This window comes from Pogona vitticeps, chromosome 4, assembly GCF_051106095.1.
Source record: "Pogona vitticeps strain Pit_001003342236 chromosome 4, PviZW2.1, whole genome shotgun sequence".
Taxonomy (NCBI): domain Eukaryota; kingdom Metazoa; phylum Chordata; class Lepidosauria; order Squamata; family Agamidae; genus Pogona; species Pogona vitticeps.
The window spans coordinates 3,726,858-3,736,127 of record NC_135786.1 but is presented as its reverse complement, the minus strand read 5'-3'; the positions used below and the strand labels follow the sequence as shown (position 1 = coordinate 3,736,127).

General features: G+C 45.8%; 1 protein-coding gene across 1 annotated transcript in view; it reads left to right on the top strand.

Annotated features, from left to right (window-relative positions):
• The first annotated feature begins 4,132 nt into the window (after window positions 1–4,132).
• Window positions 4,133–9,270, top strand: part of LOC110090826 (purine nucleoside phosphorylase) — a 27,565-nt gene continuing 22,427 nt past the window's right edge. Inside the window, exon 1 of the mRNA XM_072996631.2 lies at window positions 4,133–4,258. The gene's annotated coding sequence lies outside the window, so the exon portion shown is untranslated. The remainder of the gene's footprint in view (window positions 4,259–9,270) is intronic.

The window sequence follows — 9,270 nt, the reverse complement described above, 5'->3', positions numbered from 1 at the left end:
GGCTGAAGGCTTTGCTGGGCGAGTTGTAGCTGATAAATATGTATCAGGCTGCCCATCTGGGAGTTCACATCCATCGCCTGATCGTGCAGGGTGTGGGAAGCCAGCGGCCATAAGAGCAATCGCCCTCTCTGCTGGTATGACCTGCACCGTTTGCCTTCTCTGACCCCACGGGCCCTCTGCTAGTGGCTCCCAAACTTGGGCCCCCAGAGGTTCTTGGACTACAGCTCCCAGACATCCTAGCCAGCACAGGTAATGGTGATGACTTCTGGAAGTTTTAGTCCAGGAACATCTGGGGACCACTGGAGGAATGAGGTTGCCAGGTGTCTCAAGGTGATAGCTGACATATTCGGGAATTGCTAGGCTTCTCTGGCTCTCCAGATAGGGTAAGATTTGCCGAATGAGGAAAAGAAAGTTAAGTTTTTGTGTGCCAGCGCCCCGATCCACCCATGCCTAAGGCTCCAGCCCTGACTCGCTCACTGCAAAGGCGTATCGTACAGGTTTCATGCTTTTTCTCTCTCTTGCAATCCATGCCTGCACTGCCTCTGTGACATCACAAGGCCCCCCACTCTCTGGTCTCAGGTTTGGCCTTGGAAATTTCATGGTAAAGGGTCCTGCTGAACCGGCAAGAGGGGAAGTGTTTTGCCCCATTGCCGGCTGTGGGATTCTGGGAATTACAATTTTCCAACGACACCTTTAATCAGGCATTACCCTGATTATGGAGTTTGGAATTTAAGTACATTCTAGGGTCCCTCTGTTTCAGAGTGTTTCAGGATCACGTAGAGATTGGCTGCCAGGAATGTGCCTTGCTATCTCATCCAGAGGGGGAAAAATGAAACTGCTTTTGCGTGGATTTGTGGCATTTCATGTAAATAAGAGATACAGCTTTCTTGCTTCCCATAAAGGTGCAAGGAGACACTGGATCCTGAGTCTATATCATTCTATAGGGGAAAACCCACAAAACAGCATGTTCCTGTGCATAAAAACGAGAAATGCCACTGTACGTAAAATTAGACAGCAAAGTGAAGATTCATGTTGCTCTACTTTCTCCCAGGTTTACCCATTTTCAATTTGCAAAGAAGGTTATGGATAGAGGGCCAGCAGAGAGAAGTGGTTAGAGTTGAGTATTGGGGCTCAGGAGTCCCAAAGGGTTCAAATCTCCACTTGGTAGTGATTAGAAGCCTGAACCGGGGTGTGTGTGTGTGAGAGAGAGCATTGCAGCGTTTTGTTGTGAGCAAAACTCCTATAATATATGCTTTATTCCCAGCTATTCATCTGTACAACCTATAAGAACATTTACGGGTCAATAAAACCAAGACAGTTCCTGCCCTTAGGGTCTTACAATCTGAAAGTAGATTGCAGCTGTTAAAATACAAATTTAAATGCATTTACATTTAATAGGTAAGCAACTATCAAGCTAATCCCAGAAGACCCCAGCCTTGCTGAGTCACTTTCCCTCAACCTCAGTTACCTCATGTGCAGCATGGAAAGAAGCGCTCCCTTACTCACAAGGTGTTGTGAAGGCTGCCATGCATCCTGCCAGTATAAAACTGAGATGCTCCATGCTCAGACCAGTTAGCAGCCTGAAGCTAGCGGATGGATTGTCCCAATAAAGGAAACCGTGGTCTTGAGTTTGCAAGAGCTGAGCAGAGCTGTGGAGAACAGGACATTCTGGAGGTTAGGAATTCATATTCTTGCTGTAAATCAGAGTCAACCCGGCAACACAGAACAAGTTAGTGACTAACATGAAATCCGTTTTCGACGACTCAGCAGCCTTGCTGTGTCTGTCCCTGCAGGTTCGAGTATCGTAGTAGCTTAAAAACTAGCATATTTATTTCGGTATAAACTTCAGTGGCTTACAACCCTCTTGCTCAGACATATCTGGTTAATGTCAATCCAGACCCTGACATGGTTCAAGTCTCTGAATTTATCCCCTTCCTTTCCTGACACAAGCCACACAGTTGCCGGTCCCCCCTCCGATGTGGCTACCCCTGTCTGGCCCATTCAACTCTTCATCAGCTCTATCCCCACATTTTTAATTTATTACCATATTTTGAGCAAAGGGAGACAGCTCCTTTCTGAAGGAACGCAGCTGGTCTTAACAGCAAGCCGTTGAAAGGTTTCTTAAGTCCTTATGCTCAGATTTCTCTTCCCCTTATCTCTTTATTTCAACAGGATGGGTTGAAGGGGGGAAAAAACACTCCCAGGCTTTTTGCCTGCGATTTCTCACTACATTTAGAAGATCAAAAGAAGGAAGAAGGGCATTTCAGTTGGAAAGGGGCAGAAGAAAGTCTGCCAGGGCAAAAGCTGTAGATACATATTGGGTGTGTATGTGTGTGTTGCTTTAATGACCAATATCACTGAATCAGTTTGGTATTAATGATTTTTATTATTAGTTGTTGTGGGTTTTTCGGGCTCTTTGGCGGTGTTCTGAAGGTTGTTCTTTCTAACGTTTTGCCAGTCTCTGTGGCCAGCATCTTCAGAGATGATAATAATCTTTATTATTATTTATTTAATCCTCCTAATGATGATCCAGGATTGGGATTTGCTTAAACCACTTGTTTTTGGGAGGACAAAAGAGCCATTACTTGAGGGTGCAGACAAAAAAAACCCCTCCAGGTGTGGCCAGCTGTGATAAGATGAATGACCCCGACCCCCCCCCCTTTCCTGGACGCCTCCAGGAAGTGCCCAAGGCGCCCTCCTGATGTTGCCTGAGCGACTGGGAGCTTCCTGGGTCAGGTGCGCCTCCCATTGGCTGCTCGGGCGGCGGAGGGCTTCCCGGAGCAAGAGAGGCTCTGATTGGCGGCTCGGGAGACGGCGAGGGACGTCGGCTTGGCGGGCGCCGCGGATTGGCTCACGGGCGAGTGATGGGCGGGTGGTCCGATGGCCGCCTCCTGCGGAGGCAGTTTCCGTGGCAACAGGAGTTTGCAAAGGAGAAGGCCGGGGCCTAGGCCACGGCGGGGCGAGGGACGGAGAGGGCATGGAGTGGGGAGTGGGGAGCTGGCGGGCTGGCCCTCCTCCTCCTCAACAATCATTGAACAGTTTCCAAGCACTACACAGAGATTATTAAATGAGGCAAATCTGTAGTGGTCCCTCCATAGAGATAGATGTGCTTCTGAAAAAGCAGGGGAAATTCTGGTGGCCTGCTAGCCTGTGTTCAGATGTGACCTAACAGCACCATACAGGATGTGCCTTCAGTGACTGAGGAAGGGAGAAAATAGATGCAAGTGCAAAAATCAATGCCCAGATCCTTACAGCTTCCTGGAGATGGAAAAAGGCAATAGGAAATAAAGCAGATTAGATTAGGCCTCCTTCAGTCTCGAGAGACTCTGGTCACCTGCTCCGTATGGAGGACTTAGAACAACATCTAGTGTGGCTGAGGAGGCCAATTCGAGAGTGACCCTCCCTTCCACACTGAAGACAAATACAATCTGTACCCCATCCAGCTCCCCGATTTTGCTGGTTTCGGGGCTGCCTCTATACCTCGGCCTGCTGGACAAGGGTCTCTTCAAACTGGGAGAGGCCGTGATGCACCACCTGCCTCCAGGCTGAACACTCGGATGTCAAGGTTTCCCGTCCGTTGAGGTCCATTCCTAAGGCCTTCAGATCCCACTTGCAGATGTCCTTGTATTGCAGCTGTGGTCTCCCTCTGGGGCGATTTCCCTGCACAAATTCTCCATACAGTAGATCTTTTGGAATATGACCAGCAGCCATTCTCAGGACGGAAGAAGCTGGTGGTCCTCTTGGAAGATAAGGTCCGGCAGCTGGAGGCCTGTGTTCTAATCTCCACACTATTAGGGAGCGGGCCGGGTAGGTGGGGCTCATCAGCCTTGGAAGGCAGCCCATCTAGGAGAAGGAAAACTCCAATTCCAAACCTCCACTGCCCTGTGGCTATATCCCCTGATGGAAAAGGCTTCAGGAGTTAACCTCGAGGCAAAATCCGGAGCCGGAGTCCCGGAGGCAGTTCGTGTCGTTCTGGCAACTCCTGCGACATTGCTGGAACCAGTTGTTTTGGCTCTTGCCTTTCCATTGGACTATTTCAGTGACATGGAGAGGGAGAATTTGCTGCTTAAGTAACAACCTGTCCTCCATATTATTTTACCCAGGCTTCATGCTCTGGAGAGGATGCTCCAGCTTCGCATACAGTGTTGAAACAACACAGGAAGTAGCAGTTACTGGTTATAAGTCTTTGCTCAATTGGCGTAGAGCATGATGCCAGGGGCTACTTCTGATGGTGGGAGAGAACATTGCACCTCACTAGGTAAGCTACCTCCCGTCTTAAGCTGGGCAGCCCTCAGCCAGTAAGGTGCTACCTCGCCATGGTCTGTTAACCTCCTGGGGTATGTGGGATTTAGGGTGAAAGCCGACAAGCAGATTGATAACTCTGCACCATGCAACAATCATAAGAAAACTGCCCTAAAGTTGGGCACCTGGAACTTAAAGCAAGACTGAAAATTGGTGTCCTCATATTTCCAGGGCCTGAGGGTGGATGCGTTTAAAAATGTGGATTTATTGTGGGATGCTGAGCATGGAGATGGACTAAAGCAAGTGAATGAAGACCAAGGAATTTTAAAGCAGGTCAAATGCAAGAAAGGCCGTGCTCCCATGTAGTGGGAAACAAAAAGCAATGATGGTTCCAGCTGATTAAAAAAAGTAAATGGGAGAAGAAGTGTGGGATGAAGAAGGTATTTCTTGAAAAAACCTGGGCGGCTGGTTGGAATGAAACACCCCCTCATTGTGCAGAGCTACAGTATTTAAAGTCAGACACCCATAAAAAAACACCCCCACCATGGAGAAGCCTAAAAATTTTATTTAAGAGTTTTTTTCATAACAGCAACAACAACAAAATGTTCCCCTCTCATCTAAATTAGGCCTTGAGGAGAATTAGGGAGGAAGCCATGAAATTCTAACATTTTTAGAATATTTATTTTTTTTATTTAAACTGTTTTTAATCTGCCTATTTGCTTAAAAAGGGCCCAAGGCAGCTTACAATAATTAAATTATAATATTTAAAGGTAACAACAGTGAGTATACATATACTAAAAAAGATGAAATGAGTACAATATTAAAAAAAAAAAAAACACCAAAACACATTCAAAGAAGTAAGGTGCAACAAACCATTTAAAAACTCCACTCAGATTATCATGAAGGGAAAGTTTGCCGGAAGAGACAGGTCTTGGCCTGCTTGTGGAAGGTCAGGAAAGACGGAGCCAGGCTGGCCTCCAGTGGGAGGGAGTTCCAGAGTCTGGGAGCAGACCAGAGAAGGTCCTCTCCTGGGTCCCCACTCTAAGCGCCTGTGCGAGGGTGGTGGGACCAAGAGGAAGGCCTCCCCTGATGAGGCTCATAAAAGGAGTTGCCGTCCTTGGGCCCCAGCTTTTTAGAGCTCTATAGGTTAGAACCATCACTTTGAATTCTGCCCAGGAACAGATTGGCAGCCGGTGGAATTGCTGTAACAGGAGCGTTTTGTGATCCCTGTTGTGTCCAGCCTCAATCAGCAATCTGGCTGCTGCGTTTTGGACCCGCTGGAGTTTCCATAGGCAGCCCCACGTAGAGCGTGTTCAAGTAATCCCACCGGGATGTAACTAAGGCATGTGTCACCAGGGCCAGATGAGACCTCTCCAGGAATGGGCGCAGCTGGCACACTCATTCTCATTGTGCAAAGACACTGGTGGCCAAAGCCAAAACTTAGACTCAGAGATGAATCCAGGAGTACCTCCAGGCTGTGCACTTGGGCTTTCAAGGGGGGGGGGTGCCATCCCCTCCAGCACAGGCTGCATCCCTATTTCCTGATCTATCTTTTGACTGACCAAGCGCATCTCTGTCTTGTCTGGATTAAGTTTCAGTTTATTCATCCTCATTACTGACACTAGACACTGATCTAGAGCTGAAGCAGCTTCCTTAGGTGGCAAGGAGAGATACCCGTGTCATCTGCACAGTGGTAGCAACAAACCTCAAAACTCTGAATAATCTCTCAGCAGTTTCGTCTGGATGTTAAATAGCATAGGGGTCAAACGGGAACCCCCCAGCACCACCTCTTGAGTTCTCTCCTCCTGGAAGGATATGTGCCACTGTGAAACAGTGCCTCCAAGTCCCATCCCAGAGAGATGGGCCAGAAGGAGTTCAATGGTCTCAAAAGCTGCTGAGAGGTCCAGTGGAATCCACGGGGAAGTACTCCCCAGGCATAAATGCTGTGTATGCTAAACTCCAGTAAACCTCCCAAGGGCAGATTATAAAAATAAGATAAAATGCAACATAACAGTGCCATCTCAAGGGTGCAAAGATCAAAACTTGGGCTCTAACAATGGGATTAAATTCCTAGGTTGGGCATCTGCTCAGACACAACCTCTTCCTTTAACTGCTAGATAGCTCTTAGGTCTCTGGCTATGGAGCCAGAGGTTGGGCGTGCAGTTCCCCGCTGTGCCTCCTTGAGAAGGGCCGGACTCAGTGGTTGTAGGGTCCCTTCGAGCTCTGCAGTTCAAAATACATCATTACGATTTTATTATTATTTCATCCAGATATCCAGTCTCACTCCTTGAAAAGACAAATGGGAAGGCTTGCAGGTCCGTTTCCAGCCTCCCGCTGGTGTATGTGTATATAGTTAGTCTCTATAGCTGTGTCCTTAAACAACATGTTAACATGTAAACATTAGCAAGGGACACTAGCTCTGTGCATCACTGTTTGTAAAGCAGAACTGCACTTTGAGTTTCTTTCAGTTGCACTGCTCACCCAGTCTGAATCAGAATTTGGAAATGTTATCTTTCCCAGACGACAGCTCCCAGAATCCCCCAGCAATTATTCCTCTTCCCAGCCTTCACATGAAGGCTGCCCTTCTCTCACATGGTGTATAAACCATAAAAATTCAAGTGGCCCTTTTAAAAATGACCAATTCATTTAGCACATGGTTAGGTAAACTGTGCCCTTCGCCACGTGCATGAAGTACTACTTCAAATGCATAGGGTGCGCCAGAGCTTGTGCCATAATAAATTCATTAGTTTTGTAGGTCACGGCAAGCCTTTTTTTGCTGTTTTTGCTGGAGCAGACGAACTTAGCTACCTCCCACGCACCTCTGTAGGAAATTGTTACGCTATGTGTAGTCATTGGTAGCATGCTGTGGGTGCAGGATTGTATGCATGTCTTGTGTGTGGGAGGGGATGATGTTGAAGAGCATAGCTTTGGGAATTAAATGTGGTGAGCCATTGGTTAAAAAAAATCATGGAAAAAAGCCTCTTCTGCCCAAACGGTACTTAATGCTGTGCAGAGATATATCCAACGACTGTACCTTATTTTTAATTGCCATGCTGATTGCTGGAGCTGCCTGCCATGCAGCTGAGCCTGCAAAGGTAACTTTATTAGAGCAGATAGCCCAACTGAAAGTGACGAGGTTTTAGATGGACAGAGGATGCTGCTCCCTTTCTTAGCCAACCAAAGATGGAATCAGAAATATATGAGCAACCATTTCAGGATGGTGCTGGGGGCAGATTAATGTCGATAGGCCCGTTGCAGAACTTCCAGGTTAGGTTTTGACAATAGGGAGGGCATAGGTGGTTTATGGTCAAAGTATAGGTGACATCTCACTTCAAATATCAAGGTGGGGTGCCCTCCCCCACCTTCTAGTCACAAGCCGACTCTGGAGCTGGCCTTCAAGCCACCTATGACTGCTCTTATGTCTGATAAAGTGGAAATGTCCATGAAAGCTCACATTAAAAATATATAAAAGTTAGTCTGAAATGTGCCACCACGTTTTGGTATTTTTTAAACTTTTGATTTCTATTTTGCTTTTACCTATAATGCTATGACTGAGTGACTTCCAAAAGTCGTATTGTTAACAGCCCTGCTCATCTTTGGCAAACTCCAGCTTGTGGCTTCTTTGATGTAGTCAGTCCATCCCATATTTAGTTTTCCTCTTTTCCTGCTGCCTTCAACCTTTCCTAGCATTACTGTATTGTATTTTCCAGTAGTCTTCACGTGATTTGTCCATGGTAAAACAGCCTCAGGTGGTGATTTTTATTTTTATTTTGCCTTTAGAGAAAATTCAGGCTTGATTTGATCTAGGATCTACTTAGTTGTCATCTGGCAGTCCAAGGTACCCCACAAAGCTCTCCTCCAGCACCATATTTTCCTCTCTCTTCACTGATCAGCTTTCACATCTCTACATAGTCATTGCAAATATAATAGTATAGATTTTATTTATCTATCTATCTATCTATCTATCTATCTATCTATCTATCTATCTATCTATCTATCTATCTATCTATCTATCTATCTATCTATCTATCTATCTATCTATCTATCTATCTATCTATCTATATCCCACCCATCTGGTATATTTATACCACTCTTATATTGGCCTTGGTCTCTAGTGAAACATCCTTACTTCTTTTCTACTTCCTTCACATCCACCTTTCCAAGTCTCTCTCTTCTTCTAGGTTCTTGGCTGCAGTCTCTATTTTGACTGATGGTTGAACCAAAGTGTAGAAAAATGTTTTACTATTTCAATGTCTTCATTGTGGAAAATTAAAATTAGGTAGTTCTTTTGTAGTAATGGCTTTTGTCTTCTCAGTGTTCAACTGTAATCCTGCCTTTGCACTTTCTTCTTTAAATTTCATCTCTAGTTGCTTCAAATAATTGTTTCTTGCTGCCAGTAAGATAGTATCATCTGCTTATCTGAAGTTATTGATGTGTCTTCAACCAGTTTTCTCTTCCATTCGATCCAAATCTAATCCAGGTTTCCATATGGTATGTTTTGTATATACATAGGTCAAACAGATAAGCCAATTAAATCCACCCTTGTTTGACACCTTTGCCTTTAGGAAAACATTATCTCCATGTTCTGCCTTCCCGATAGCTTCTTCTCCACAATTCTGGTGATGCATCAGGACAATCGAGTACTGTTTCTTTCAGAATAGTTGTACCTGAAATATTCAGGAGACCAGAGATCAGACCCCACTTTGCTATTTTGCATCCTTGGTGACTCCCAGACAGTTGCTATCTCTCGGACTGACCTACGTCAAAGGCGTTGGAAAGATAAGGTCAGAAGCAGGAAAATAACATATGCTGCCTTTTGCTTCTGGAAGAAAAGGCAGGATGGAAAAAGAGGCTAACCAATAAATAATGAAGAAATAAACACCAGAACAACTAAACAATGTCCCAGGGGGGCTGAGAGGTCAAAAGCAGATTCTTTGGTGCCTTGCTTGTCTTTCGGCTTCCTTGAAAACATCCAGCTACCCTGTTTGGCTCTACATCTAAAGGACCTCTGGATCCATTGGCAAAATG